The 15,604-nt window shown below is 34.4% G+C and overlaps 1 protein-coding gene across 1 annotated transcript in view; it reads left to right on the plus strand.

Moving 5' to 3' along the window:
* The first annotated feature begins 5,987 nt into the window (after window positions 1-5,987).
* The window catches only part of LOC106130546 (LIM homeobox transcription factor 1-beta), a 36,609-nt gene continuing 26,992 nt past the window's right edge, over window positions 5,988-15,604 (plus strand). The window contains exon 1 of the mRNA XM_060953617.1: window positions 5,988-6,108. The gene's annotated coding sequence lies outside the window, so the exon portion shown is untranslated. The remainder of the gene's footprint in view (window positions 6,109-15,604) is intronic.

Raw genomic sequence — 15,604 nt, forward strand, 5'->3', positions numbered from 1 at the left:
CTACTCCGCACTATCGGGGCGGGCTAGACTTAAAATATAATTAGTAGATTTTATTTATTGTTGAATTTCGTTTAAGTTTTCCCTCATCCGAGAAATTACCGTGAAGTACACTCGCGTGCAATCCCCCGTTATTGCGCGATATTTGTCACTCCACAAATTGTACGGGCACCGGCTTGATGCTGGAACTTGTGTGTGGGTACTGTCGTGCACGGAATTGCTACATTTTATTAATTGTTTATAATTAAAGTTATCATTATACATTATACACCTTCCACCCAAAGTTGACTGGAAATTACAGCATTACCTACCGAAAGGTTCGACTTGTACCATCTTTGTCGTTTTGTGCTGTTATGTATATTTTACTCTTATGGTAGAAGTATATATGGTAGAAGTTATAAAGTGTTTTATCTATCTTTTGAAACCGACCTTATCCCTACAACATACTATACACTAAAAGAGGTTTTTATTTTTGTTTGTATCGGAAAAAACGCAAACATTATCGAAGTGATTTTGATAAACTTTGACATAGTCGGAAGTGATTCGAGTCTTAGAGAGAGAGAGAAAGCAGCAATTAGGACTACGTTTATTCAAATGCCAGCAAAGCCTCGTGCAATAATCTAGTGTAAAATATATTTTTTTTATTTTGACTTTTCTTTACAACGTTACAACTACCACGAACCACGGCCACGAAGCGCCTGCGCGTCGCAAATCGCTTGTCAACGCATGACGTGCGTTTAAACGCGTTCCGTTTCGCCTAGTTATCCCTCCCCCACCCGTGACCGATCATCTCCACCCTGCGCCCTCCCGCGTGAAGGTAATGCAGCGATTCGACAATCGGAAGGTGTATTCGGTTCAAATTTAGCAAAAGAACGAGATCATAGAAAACATTTAACCGTATAGGTAAACTAATTCGATAAAGAGGAAGATTTATATTTTTGTTTCTAAAGAATAAACTCAAAAACAGAAACAATTATGATGATTTTGGCGCAGAAACAGAAACTTTCAGAAGTACCATGGCTATTTTTAAGAATATTTATTTATTTATTTAAACTTTATGCACGTAAAATGTACAACAGCTGGACTTAATGCCACAAGGCATTCTCTGCCAGTCGAACCTTCGGACCAAACTGAGATGGATGTACGGGTGGTGCAATGACTTTAAAAAAAAAATAAAAATATGAATAATAGATTACTTTATACACTTACATATAATATAGTTTACATACATAAGTATGACTATAGATATATACTATATATAAAATAAGCATACATATACTACATTATCTTTCTATCTTAAAGCCAAATAGCTGAACGTGGCCCATCAGTCTTTCCAAGACTGTTGGCTCTGTCTACCCCGCAAGGAATATAGACGTGATTATATGTATGTATATACTACATAGGATGGATGATTGTGTAGAGTTTAAAAAAAATCTACTGCTCAAAAAGATGTTTATGGACTTGCTCCCTTAATGCAAATCGGTTAGGCGCCTTCCGAATAGATTCAGGAAGGGAATTCCACAGTCGTATGGCTTGCACTTGGAATGAATTCGACATGAATCCAAGGCGGTGGGCAGGAGTGGCCAGAAGATGATTATCAGTAGAGCGAAGTGATCGAGCGCTTCGATTTAAGATAATCTGGAGCGAAAGGGTCATTGATAATAGTATACAGCATGGATAGGATTCTAGCTTTGCGACGAAGAGGAATAGACAGCCAACCAAGCTGAGAACGAAAAGAGGAGATGTGGTCATATTTATCATAATATCAAAATTTTGTATAAAAACGTTTGGTTTTTGAGACAGGAAAAGTGTCAAATCAATTTACTGTCCTTTGACATACGAATCTATTTCAGACTTAGAATACTCTTCTTTCAGAATATTTTTTGGTTCGTCTAAAAGTTCTAATGTTATATTATTTTTATATTAATACTATTATAGTTACCATTTAAGCTAAATTTGACGTAAAGTTTAATTAAGGCTGTATTCAGTAAACACCACTCTAATTATGTAGAAATGCAATAAAGTAATGTGGGTCCCCAGAGAACAGATAAAGGTAAATTTTTCAATAACAAAGGATTTTATAATAAATATGTTACAATTACGATCTGTTAATAACTTTAATTTGTGATCTGATGTAAGTGGAAAATTGGCGTATCTACCTTTAGGAAGCCAATCGTTTTGTCTGAAATCGAGAGGGAATTTTGAGTTTTATTTGTTTTGTCAATTGATTTTCAAAGAATTCACTTCTGAAACCTGATACTGTTTTATCGGAGATCTTTTTTATATTTACCACATCTAAGAAACTATGGAAGAACCAATCGTATTAGTTAAGAATAATTTTATTCAATTCTCTAATCTTTTAAGCATCATTTAGCAATCAAATTAATGAGTATCTCAAAATGGCTGAAATATTGGTTCATGGTAGGTTCCGACCTTTTTTTCACGCTTCTTTATTCAGATGCTTCATAAAAAATGTATTTAAAGAACACATCTTAGCTTAGCACAGAAAAACATCAACCTGTTTATAAAACCCAAACAATAAAAGTAACCTGTACCCAAAAAGTTAGTTCAAGAGATTACATTACAAAATGACATAAAAATTTGTTTGTTTTTATTATCAACTACCTAAATCGAATTAATTATACTCGCAGTCGAATTTCTAGCAATATGTTGCAGGGGGATTTTGTGCACCCTGCGCCCCCTAAATTCCTGGGCCCTGGTCACACGTGTGCCAAACTTGGGGTTACATTTTTTTTTTCAAACCATCTTCCATGGCATTGAATATCTTTACTTAATTTATCAGAGGAATGATAACTTTTTTTCGCTCCTCGTTCAAATAAGTCCATAATAATTTTATAAATTCTAAAGTTTTTTTAATTGTATCCTCTTTTAAATTAAACCAGCACTATGCTCTAAAGCACGATATTGGCTCAAAACATATGAGTTTGATGTTCTTACTCGTAACTATTCGTGATCTATATTTGTTAAAAACTAGCGGCCCGCCCCGGCTTCGCACGGGTGGACATATTTTAGTGTTTATAAGCACTTCTAAGTCAAATAGCTTCAAAATTTTCAATTTTGGTGGCGTACGCTGCGTAAGGAACTGACCACACGGCTTAGGTTACCGAGACACCGCGTAAGTACTGGTACCTATGCGGCAAGCGCGTTCGCGTGACGTAGGTACTTAAAATAATTTGGAGTGCGTGTTTTAATTTCACGATATTTCAGAATCTATTTATCCAATCACTGAGCTGTAAAGGACAAAGTTTATCTCCGTAAAATTATCTTGATGATAAAACAACTTTAAATCATAAGGATTAATATGCTTGTGTAATAATAATTCTCAAAACGTTTGAATTTACATTATTTTTTTACGCACAAAATACCTTGTAGTTACTAAATTATAGAAGTTAGATATATCGTGTCGCGGACTTTTTTATAGATCTGCAAAAAACCTTTATTTTTGTAATACATTGTATGTCTGTATAATCAACAGTGGATCCAGCGCACGCATGGAAAGATTTTCGGTAGCGCTTTTTTCCCGGATTACTTTATGAATGTCACTTTTGAAGGTCTATTCTATATCTGTGCTAAATTTTATCAAAATCGGACCAGTAGTTTTTGAGTTTATTCCACACAAACATACAAAAATACAAATCTTTCCTCTTTATTATTAGTGTGGATGTGGATTATTAGTGTGGATTAGTGTGGATGTGAATAGGTATTATTTGATTGTGTCAGATCATTCATCACGGATCCATACTTTTTAAATTTAATAAATTAATTGTCTACTATTAATGTCGATATATTGATTTAATAAAACTTGTTTCAAAACTGATATAGTACAACTAAAGTATACGGTAAGTGTAAATGTTATGGAACCAATCCTTAAACGAATAAAACGAATAATACCATTGAGCTGATACAAATACAAATGTTCTACTAAAAGTTTTTACCAATTCAGTCCAAAGTTCTTCAGGATTTTCACGTTTCAGTAATTTCCATGTTTCATATATACTCGTATTTTTCATAAAATTTTAAGCCAATCAATCTAATGAACTGTAAGGCAATAAACTCTTGAAATTTTAATTTTATCAGAGTTAAAGTGAGTTTATTAAAATTGTATTAAATTTTACAGCCATTAAAGTGCGTTAGTGATGGAACTATAAAAAATGCACAGGTTCAGATCTGTGGTTATGTAGGTAAGTGCCACCGACATTTTTCTAAGTAAGATAAAAACATGAATGCTAATCTACACTAATATTATAAAGAGGAAAACTTTGTTTGTTTGTTTGTTTGGTTGTAATGAATAGGCTCAAAAACTACTGGACCGATTTTAAAAATTCTTTCACCATTCGAAAGCTACATTATCCACGAGTAACATTAACTATATTTTATTTTGGAAAAAAATAGGGTTCCGTAATATATTTGGATTTTTCGGACACAAACTAAAAAAAATCAACCAAAAAGTTACTTATTTTGCGTACGCTGCCTTAACTACAAAAGATAGAACCATAAAATGTTTTAATTAATTGAAGATCTTATAAATATCTACAAAAAAGTCCGCGACACACTATACCTATCTATGTCGAGTGAGGCACAACAACCACATTTTTATTTAAAAATCTTGAATTTTTTTTGGTCTACATTTAAACGCGTTTTTTTACTCATGCTATTAATCCTTATCAAAATAAATAATTTCATCAATAAGTACAGTTTATGTAGATAATATTTGGTCTTTGAATGATTAAAATTGGACGTTTGGTTTTGAAGTTGTGGTGAAATTAAAATATTACGATTTCTGCTGTACGGCCCGTTGCGAAGTGAGCAAGACTTAGTTAGCCGTTTTGCGGGCGGGCCTTTAGAAGTTCTAATAGAGATATATTTAGTATCGGCTGTGCATCCGTGCGAAGCCGGGGCGGGTCGCTAGTAGCGTATATAAAAAAATCATCACTGTTTGACAATCACGCATTTTTTCCTCTTATATTATACCTAATTGGTTTTAGTCCCAATCTGTGGTTCACCCCGTTAGTCCACCTGGTCAGTAAGTTGCACAAAACATTGTTAAGCTTACTTCAACTAAACCAATTTTTAAATTTGAGATACCCTTAGAAATGGGAGCTTTCTCATTCCGATTTCGAAATTCTAAGAAAATCAGGTTAGGTAATTGATTCCATAATTTGAGTCATCGACGAACGTAAGCGCCATTGAGTCCTTCCGATATTAATATAGTGGCAGGCAGATATATTTCTATCGGGATATATTCTATACCTGAAGGCTAAATCTATTCGGGTTAGGAAGGGGGCGGTAGGAGTGGGGGGGGACGAAGGGAGCGGGGGCTGGAGGTCGTATTTCACAATTAAATTTTTCTGGCGCGATTTCTGTGTGTACGCTGAGCCACGCCGCATGCTCGGCTTAGGGTGGGAATCGTCCAACAGAGGTTCCCAAACATTTTGAAATTCCCACTTAAGTCCAATTCTGTATGACCATTTTAGTGATTCATCGTGATCTGACTATAATTTAATATATGTGGCCTCCCAAAGAGAACAATAAAAAGTCTAATATAAGTTAATTGTATAAATTCATTTTCGAAACATTCATAACAGATTTTTCAAATCGTAAAAGTAAGTACTTTGCCTTGATAAAATCTGGGATGATCCTGTAAAAAGTCATATTAATTGAACGAAAATGCTAAATATTGTATGGAGTATGTAGTAATTGGAAAGGGGAGGCCTTTAAATTTTAATTTATTTTAAAAAAATCGGCTTAATTTTTAGGACACTAAAGCGAAAAAGATTTCCCCAGTTTGTGAACCGCTGACGTCTAGTTTAATATCGCAATGCGACGACACGGCGTCACGTGCTCTAAAGATACACCCACACAGACACAAAACACACACACATACACGCACACTCACTAGAAGAATCTCTGAGATAATCTTAAAATATGGCTGATTGATAAATAAGTGGATATTTTTTTTTATTCTGCCTCTGCATTCTGTTTATCGTTGAATAATTTTCTGTTGTGTTAGTTATAAATAGGTATTGTTTTTTTTTTTATATATAAATGTGTGTTATAGATCCTCAGTATATAAGGTGTTTATAAACTCAGGTATGTCAATAAACTTTACTAGGTATTACATATATTGTCAATGTAGCCATGTTTTGTAAAACCTCGAAGATGCAAGAAACAAACCCTTTTGGGGAAAAATCCACGAAGCAAAAAAGTAATTCCTACATTAATGATATATATATATATATATAGGTATTATTAAGTTATAGTTGTCTGCAGATTCCCAGAATTAAATTATTACCGCTTTTTCCTGCTCCCACCGTAGTCACAGGATGATGAAACGTCAGAAAAAACGGTATGTTCGCGTTAATTCCTGTTTGCAGACATTAATTCCCAGAATTAAAGTACCTTTATACTTAGGAAAACTAATCTCATAAAAAACATACTAACTTAAAATTCTCATTTATGAACCAAAAAAAGTGGAGGATGCTTTTTCAAACCGATTGAAAAAAAAATTGAATCTAGTGCATCGGTATGAACATCAATTGAAAACGAAACGGACATACCGGTCAAACAATTTTTTTATTAGTTCAGAGTTCAAAATAGTTGAAAAACGATTTTATTTAAGAGAACAAAACGTAGTTGGGCATTCAGTAATGGAAATGCTAACTCTATATTTCTGACAAAACTATATTGACGGTTGAGCTTTCTCGTACAAACGTGACTTTTTAACCGACTTCAAAAAAGAGAAGATTCTCAATTTTGATTGTAAAGTTTGTGTTTATTTGTGATTATACGACAAGTATAAAAGAATAAGTATGAACCGCTTGTTGTGTTTTTATTTTTAAGTGTTTCGTAAAATGGAAACAGTGTAAGAGAAAGAAACCCAAATCTTTACATACATTGCAAATTGCCTGATGGTAGCAAGATGAAGTCTGAGGTGAAGCAGGCAACCCCAATCTCAATCTTAAAGAAGAATACCTAATCTCCGCAGACAAATCCTTACAAACAAATCAATAATGGAAAACCTTATTAAAATCCGGTCAGGTTTTTTAACAAAAGGCGAACATATAACTTACAGATATTTAAGTGGAATTCAGTACCTCCTTTTTTTTAAAAAGCCGACAAAAAGTAAAAATTCAGCACCAAAGTAGTTCTTTATCAAATTAAACACTGTTTTGTGAACGGTAACTACGAGAGCCTACATTGAGCGTGACACGTTAAACAATAACGTTTTTAAAAACCTTTGTTCAGGTAATATTTTATTTTTGGCTTTTTTTATGATGTGAATTGCAAATAAAATAAACAATAGATGGGTTCGACAAGAAACAGATAGCAATCAACAAACATATCTGCGCATCTTTAGCAAATACCTACAAGAACATTTCTTTGTTCTTTTAAAATTTCAGCAGTGCATTGACTTTGTCACTCACCCTAAAAATTGTGAAATAATTTCAATCGAATAATAAATCAGTAAGCAAAAGAGAAAAAGAAACATATTTACGAAGTCATCCCCAAAAATTAAGGGTAATCAGTCTCAGAGGGCGACACCTGTTCCGACCCCTAGGCAACCCCTATCCGTTCCACTATAATAAATTATTTTTGACCGACCCTCATAATTTAATCGAATATACACTTTAGTACAATTGTTTTTAGATGAAAAATTGTTTACCAATGAAGTGGTAGTATTTAATCCGTATAATGTAATTTGTAAAATAATAGTTATGTTTAATACAAATAAAATAATGCGATTTGACAGTGTTGCTGTGATTACAGATGATGATAGCTTACTAAAGGGCTTATGGAAGAGTATTTACTTAGAAATCTGAAAAGTTAATTTAAGCTTAGCATAGGTAACTAGATTCTTAAAATTTTATTTTGTGTTGAATAATACTATTTCAATTTCATTAATTATTTAAGATAATCTGATTGTGACCGAGTCATTAATGATTTGCCGTAAGACAAACGAAATTTTATTCAAGCTCTTTGGTCATTGCATTATTAATCTAGGTATGTGCATGATCATTTTTTATTACTTTAAACGGTGATTTAACAAATTAGTTAGCGGGTCTCATCCCTTTCATTTACACCGTAACGCGCAAGTGCGCGAGGCGTGTCCGCGAATACGAATACGCGTCATCAATCACACCGCACAGCAATGAGGGCGCAGAATGTCAGGCTTAACCAAGAGTTAGTATTGTTGAATAGAGCGCGTAGTAGAAATGCTTGGATAGTTTGACTGAGGACTTTGATCGATTTGGGAATGTCCTGGTGAAAAGTAGGTCTGGTCAGGAGCACCCTAAACCGACAAGCCTGCATGATAAAATGAAATAAGTAGGTATGCAGGAAATGTGGCAAGTGGAAAGATGTTATCTGCATACCCCTTCGGAACAGTGTCTACTATGTCTTCTTCTTAAATTTAAGAGCTAAACCTTGTCGGTGGAATGGAGGACTTTCCACTTTATGCCTCCTAATTCTACCTAACCAAAACATGCACACCTTAAATTATAAAAGGTTGGCTAACTTTGATAAGTTTTAGAATTAAGAACAGTATTACACCAAGAAAGAAATTAATATTATATTAGACTGCAAAAGTTGATAGATGCCTATTTTACCATGTACCAGTACCGTTTGTAACAGTTAAAAAAATGTTGTTGAGTATGTAGAGAGAGTTTAAATTTGAAATAGCAAACTTTGGTAGCCCTATGAGCGCTCTTTTACGTTCGTTCCTCTCAGTTGGCGAGCCACTAGTTATGTTTTTGTATCGGTGCTAATGTGATTAATTATTGTACTATTTATTATGCTGAAATTAGGCCACGTTTTAAAAGAAGTTGCGTTTATTTTTTTAATGATGTCTCGTATAATGGTCCTCTCTTTTGTACAGATTTTTTCAAGTAGGATTTTTCGGAGTGTCGGAAAGACTGCCAAATAGAGAGTGGCGCAGCGGTAGTACCCTTGTCTGTGACACCGGAGGTCCCGGGTTCGAATTCCAGCCAGGGCATGATGAGCAAAGAACTTTTTCTGATTGGCCTGGGTCTTGGATGTTTACGAGTATATAAGTATTTATTATAAAATATAGTATTGTTGAGTTAGTATCTCGTAACACAAGTCTCGAACTTACTTCGAGGCTAACTCAATCTGTGTAATTTATCCTTGATGATCCCTGATGCTTCTTTTAAGCGTTGGGCTATTAACCTGTCACTATTTGAATCTCAGTTTGTTCGGTATGTATGAGTGTTATAAGTATGCATAACAAATGGATTTATCACTTTCTAAAAGAGGTGTTTTATTTATTGACTCTCAAAAGACAAATTTTCTATTTACAAACAAACCCTCATTACAATTTTATTCCATATATAGATCGGCACCTTGTACACATGGTTAAATTGTCTCATAATCTTGGATCGCCACGGGACGGCACGTTTGACAGGATAATCAGCTTAGCAGCATCTGCCGCATACGATGACACGTTCACACTTGTTCCATACCTAGTTCTAAAGTAGGTTTATATCTATCGTGTAATATGAATTGCCGTGTGGTTCCCGGAATTTGGAATAGGATCAATACATCTTTTTCTTGAGGATTTAATAAAAAATATGTAAGTATGTTTGAAAAAGTGGCAATACCAGTTATATTTTATTTTATATTTCTATTGTAGAACACTTATTGTTGCCATGCGGTTCTAGGAACCAAAAAAAATAGGGTAGGACCACTCTTTTTCTTTCCCTTGATGTCGTAAAAGGCGACTAAAGGATATGCTTATAAACTTGGGATTCTTGTTTTCGGCGATGCGCTACAGGTTGCTAATCTGTTTCTATTTGAATTTCAATTATATCATCAAGCCAAAAAACTGAATGTGGCCTATCAGACTTTTCAAGACTGTTGGCTCAGTCTACTCCGCAAGGGATATAGATGTGACTATATATATGAATGTATGTATGTAGAACTATTTATTTATCATTCCGATTTCTATAGGTACTAACAGATAAATAACAAGTAGCGTCGGTGGTCGAATCGGTAAGGTGCCCCGTTTGTATACTAACCGAAGCTCTTACTCTTACCGAAAAGATCGTGAGGAAACCTGCACATTCAGGAAACTGGATGTCTAATGCGGAGGTCAGATGGTAGTCGCTTCCTCCGCACCTAATTCAAGGTCCATAGCAAAGGTATCCCCGGGCTCCTCTCCAGATTGGTAGGATGCAACCGGGACTAAAAGCCATGAGGAAGAAGATAATTAACAATAAAGAATAGGTTAATATAATTAAATACAGTTAAAATGAAGAACAAAAGAACCAAAAGTTTCGTCAAAATTATGCCGAATTAAAAAACAGAATTTTGTGTTCACGTCCTATGAAATTTTTTTTTTTTATAAGAAAGCTTTTTAAATTCAATCAGTAAATAAAACTGAATATCCTGACGATATTAAACGGAATCTCTTGATGATGCAATAAAGCGACCGACGTCCATTACAATTTAATTTTATTCGAATAAAATTAACTAGCGTTTTAATAAAATGCTAATTACGACTCGTTGCGATGACACTGGCTTTATTTATGAGATAGTGAGAGCTTTTACTGAGGGCGTTTTTTGTAGACATGCTTTGAGAAACGCTGACTTCAGAAGCATAGAATTGATTATGTTTGATGAAAAACTACGCAATTATGCGAATTAAAAATCGGAAATATAAACAAATTTTAAGAAAATCTATTATAATAATACCACAGTCTAGTTTCGATCGCGACTTCCCTCATCCACCGGTAACATATAGCCAATTGTTTGCTTATCTTAATAAAATTGCGTGTTAAAATAACAAATCATATATATTTCTCTTTTAATTTTAAAGTGGATATTAACATGTACTATAGGCATTAGTGTTTGTTTCCTAAAATCAAAAGTCAAAATTTATGCCGTAAGAAGTGTTAAAACAATTGCATATACGTATATATTTTTGTGGACAGCGATGAAAAATGAATTTCTACACGAACATTTCTCCCACGATCTCATAAAACTCTATAAATAATTCAAAACCACTAAACAGCCACTACTAAGCCACCAGCATTTAATTTCCCCGCTACTCTATTCATTGCGAATATCTTGTCAAATAAGACTTTAAAATGTATCACTATAGCTAATACTACTAGATATATTAATATTATCCACCAATTATGAATAATTTTATTAAAAAAATTATTTGTTCTCATTTGAACTTTAAGACAACCGATTGCGATTCAATTTAGGTTGAGTTTTGTTTTCGTTTAGGGAGCGCGGACGGCCAGGGTAACCACGAGTTTTGAAAAGTCTAATGGACTTGTGCGTGATCTTTTCGTTATTGAAAAGAAAAATGTTTATATATGTCTTGAGATATTATTTATGTTTTATTTTTTAAATCTTTATAATATAAAATGAATCACTAATAATGTTGGTAAGCGCATAATTCAACTGAGAATTGTTGAAATTTGAGGATGGTTTTGCGACGAGAAAAACGAAAAAAAGCCGGAACTATCTTAAAAACAGCCATTTTCTTTTTTAACTTGAACGTAGTCTTTTTGAGCTTTATTGCTCTTATATAAAGTTCACGCCCTCTTAAGCGGAATTTTTGCCCCGATTATAAAATAGGTAAGAACATAATACTGCTACATTAGAAATCTTTTTGACCAAACAAAGAACGAAATCTGTCGGGTCCGCTAGTATTACATAAAGATAACAGCCAATAGGCGTATTTTATATATTACATTATAATTGTTGTTTTGTATTTTATCTAATATTCAGTATGTTTTCAATAGATTAACAAAAATATACTTTATCTTTTACTATGTGGAAATTCTTACATTTGGTAGAGCCTCTCTGTTTCTCGCTTCTCTCTCTCAAGTTGAGTTTTGAAGTTTCCGTTATGCTGTCTTTCGGAGCCTTGGGCCTACTTTTACGCGAGCTTATCTGAACGTTATTACAACTTAGAGCTTAACAACATAATACGTATTCTTCAACTGAAAATGTTCATCTAAATCCAAAATTGACGTCGCCCTACAGTCGCCCGTCGCCTTCGGCGCACACGCTTCTTAAGCCTCGACAGACGTCGCCCGCCACTAAATGTCAAACGATTGATAAGTCGCCCGTGTGCGCGCCCCTTATTTGAACACCGCGCAAATAAACAGTATCGTGGGATGTAGTTCGTTTGAGCAAAACAAAATGGCAAACGGTATTGTTACTGTGTGAATTTGATTTGTTCTCATTGCGAAGGTCAATTGGTCTACAATAATATTTTTTTGGGCTGAGGCCTTAGTTTATAGGCGTTTAATAAGTGGCAAGGATGAAGATAGAGCAAAGAACATATTGTCTTATAGACTGACTAACTGAGAAAAATAAAAATTTGAAACTTGGCACTTTAAACCGACATAAAGAATTTATATTTATTATAATTACGTTGTAACTGTAAGTATAAATATGACAAAGAATTTTTGCAAAATTCCTTTCGGTGTGATTTTAGCTGTGCATGTGTGTGCCCGGTCACACTTATTTCAAAGAAGTTATTGTGTAGCCATAGAAATCGCAATAAAAATTTTATTTTTGCAAACATTACCATTTTGTTCACAATTTTTCTCCGTCCATGATATTGATGATGCTTAAGCTTTTATTTCTAAACGTGATTTCTTATTTACTTAATAAATCAAAATCTTGTAAGTATTTATTAATTTGTTGGTCCTTTTCTAATCTACCCAAGGTTATGCTGTTATTGTTGGGCTAACTTTAGAGTACATTCTGTCCTGCTATCAACATGCGAAGAATTAATTACATAAATCCCTTCCAATAACATATACAGAACCGATAACCATTGACACTATCTCTTTACAAACAACAGATTAATCGTTTAAACAATCGCAAATATTGTACAAACATGACCAATTTATTTTGGAACCCGTCTAGTATGACGTCCCATATAAACTGGGTGTCATGTAACGATAAAAGTTTGCTCAGTACACCTGCGTTTATGTTCCCTATCGGCAAAGTCCCCATTGTCAATACCGGGTTTTGCTAGATTTGCTGAGTTTCGGTACGGATAGTTTTCAAATCGTTTTAGTTCGACGTGTTCGGAATTTCCCTGCGCCACGACTAGCAAGTTTCCAGTTAAAAAGTACCTACAACTAAAAACTACCTACCGACAGTTGAAAATAGTTTTATTAATTTTCTGATTTAGATTTTTTTCGATATATATTTATGGCCCAGTACGTTCTCAATTGGATTGTGCTTGATGAGGTAACATAATATAGTACGTTCTATTGCTTCTTATACTAATATTATAAATCTGAAGAATTTGTTTGTTTGAATGCGCTAATCTCTGGAACTACTGGTTCGAATTGAAAAATTCTTTTTGTGTTGAATAGATCATTTATCGAGGAAGGCTTTAGGCTATATAACATCACGCTGCAACTTTTAGGAGCGAAGAAATAATGGAAAATGTGAAAAAAAAAACGGGAAAAATTATTCATCCTTGAGGGCTTCAATGATGCCCAAAATAACTATTCCACGCGGACGAAGGATTATTCTTCAAGGATTATTTGTCGAAATATCCCTGATGGCACTAAATACGTTACACGAATACCCTACAAATAAAACGGACGGGATGAACAAAATGAAACCAATTACCACCTTTCAAAGGCGTATCTACAATTTAAATCTCGTGGCTCATTGCCCCCCAATCACTTGGTCAATGGGCCCACAGAACAGATAAAATGCGACTATAGCTGAGGCTACCCTGACATTTAAAGTAGTCTAGACAGTGTGTAGTAACATGACACAACGTCCCCTACAATATATATTTTTGTTTCTATTTGACTAATGAAATATTTAAATATCGAATTAAGTCAGAGTATTTGTCACTCGATTTGTAGTGCGTTTTAATTCAGAAATGACTAATGATGAATTATGAACGATAAAAATTAAAAAAAAAGTTACAATCGATATTATTCCAATTTGACATGAAAAGTTTGATACACCTTAGGGCTAATTTTTTTTTTTTTTTTTTTTTTTTTTTTTTTTTTTTTTTTTTTTTTTTTTTTTTTTTTTTGGACAAATTACACAGATTGAGTTAGCCTCGAAGTAAGTTCGAGACTTGTGTTACGAGATACTAACTCAACGATACTATATTTTATAATATAATAAATACGTATATAGATAAACATCCAAGACCCAGGCCAATCAGAGAAAGTTCGTTTCTCATCATGCCCTGGCCGGGATTCGAACCCGGGACCTCCGGTGACACAGACAAGCGCACTACCGCTGCGCCACAGAGGCCAATTCATTTTGTTTTACAATAAGGTAGCTGCCTACCTGTCTCTAACTAGCCTTCATAATTTCAAAACTTAATAGATTAGCGGCAATTAGTATAGAGCTGTAGCTCACTGCCATTAATACCCTAGAAAATTTTAAAAAATATCCGAAAGTTTAATCCAGCATAACACCAAGATCTATGCTCCAATGACATGGTCAATGGGCTGCAATGTTGCTATCGCCGACAAGTGCCAATATAGACGTTATCTGGCGGGGCGTGCGCGCGCGCCGTTCCCACGCGTGCCGCGAGTGTGCCGGTCACAACCCACCCTAATTTTACCTGTGCAGATTAGTGATCGCACAGAGACGTCATTCATTATTATGAACATTTAATTTATTGTTAAATTTTCTCCCACTGTGCGGGATAGCGAAATATTTCGAATCTACGTTCTCGTTGGAATAGATTCAACGATAAAAAAAATAGTACATTTTACCACAAGACTTTAAATTTTAAAACTACGCTACACTATAAAAAACTAATAAAATAGTTTCTTTTATTATAGTTTCCACCATGTCTCGCCGTCACAAACTTCACTCAGTTGATTGCCTTCTACCCATCCTATCTTATAAGCAGCATCTTATCTTAGGTATATTTGATTATTTGTATAAAAAAATGAATTCGGATTTCAAAAATGGAACTTTAAAAAACAACCAAACCATTGAAATCTGTTATTAAACTTTCTTTTTACCATTAACAAATACCTATAGTAGGCACTGTATCAAACAGGTTTTTTAGTAAGTTATATTTCCCTCACTCCTTAGAAAATTTGGTTCGGTAATCTAAGAAATATATTAATTTTGCTCATAAATAAAACTATTCATATAACTTTAATAATTTAAAGTCAAGTTCGACTGTCCGTAAAATGCAGTGTTACATTCATCCAAGTCAGAATCAGCGGAGCGTGTACACTACAAGTATATAAGCTATAAGCACTCTAGGTTGCTGTAGCAACGCCATATTGCGAGGGAGCCTTCCGCTTATTACAGATCTAAATGAACCTGGAAATACAACATACATAATATGTAAGTCACGTCTATATCCCTTGTGGGGAAGACAGAGCCAACAGTCTTGAAAAGACTGATAGGTCACGCTCAGCTATTTGGTTTAATGATAAAATTGAGATTCAAATAGTGACAGGTTGCTTGCCCATCGCCTAAAAAAAGAATCCCAAGTTTGTAAGCCTATCCCTTAGTCGCCTTTTACGACACCCATTGGAGTGGAGTGGTCCTATTCTTTTTTGTACTGGTGCCGGGAACCATACGGCATCTG

Source organism: Amyelois transitella, chromosome Z, assembly GCF_032362555.1.
Source record: "Amyelois transitella isolate CPQ chromosome Z, ilAmyTran1.1, whole genome shotgun sequence".
NCBI lineage: Eukaryota > Metazoa > Arthropoda > Insecta > Lepidoptera > Pyralidae > Amyelois > Amyelois transitella.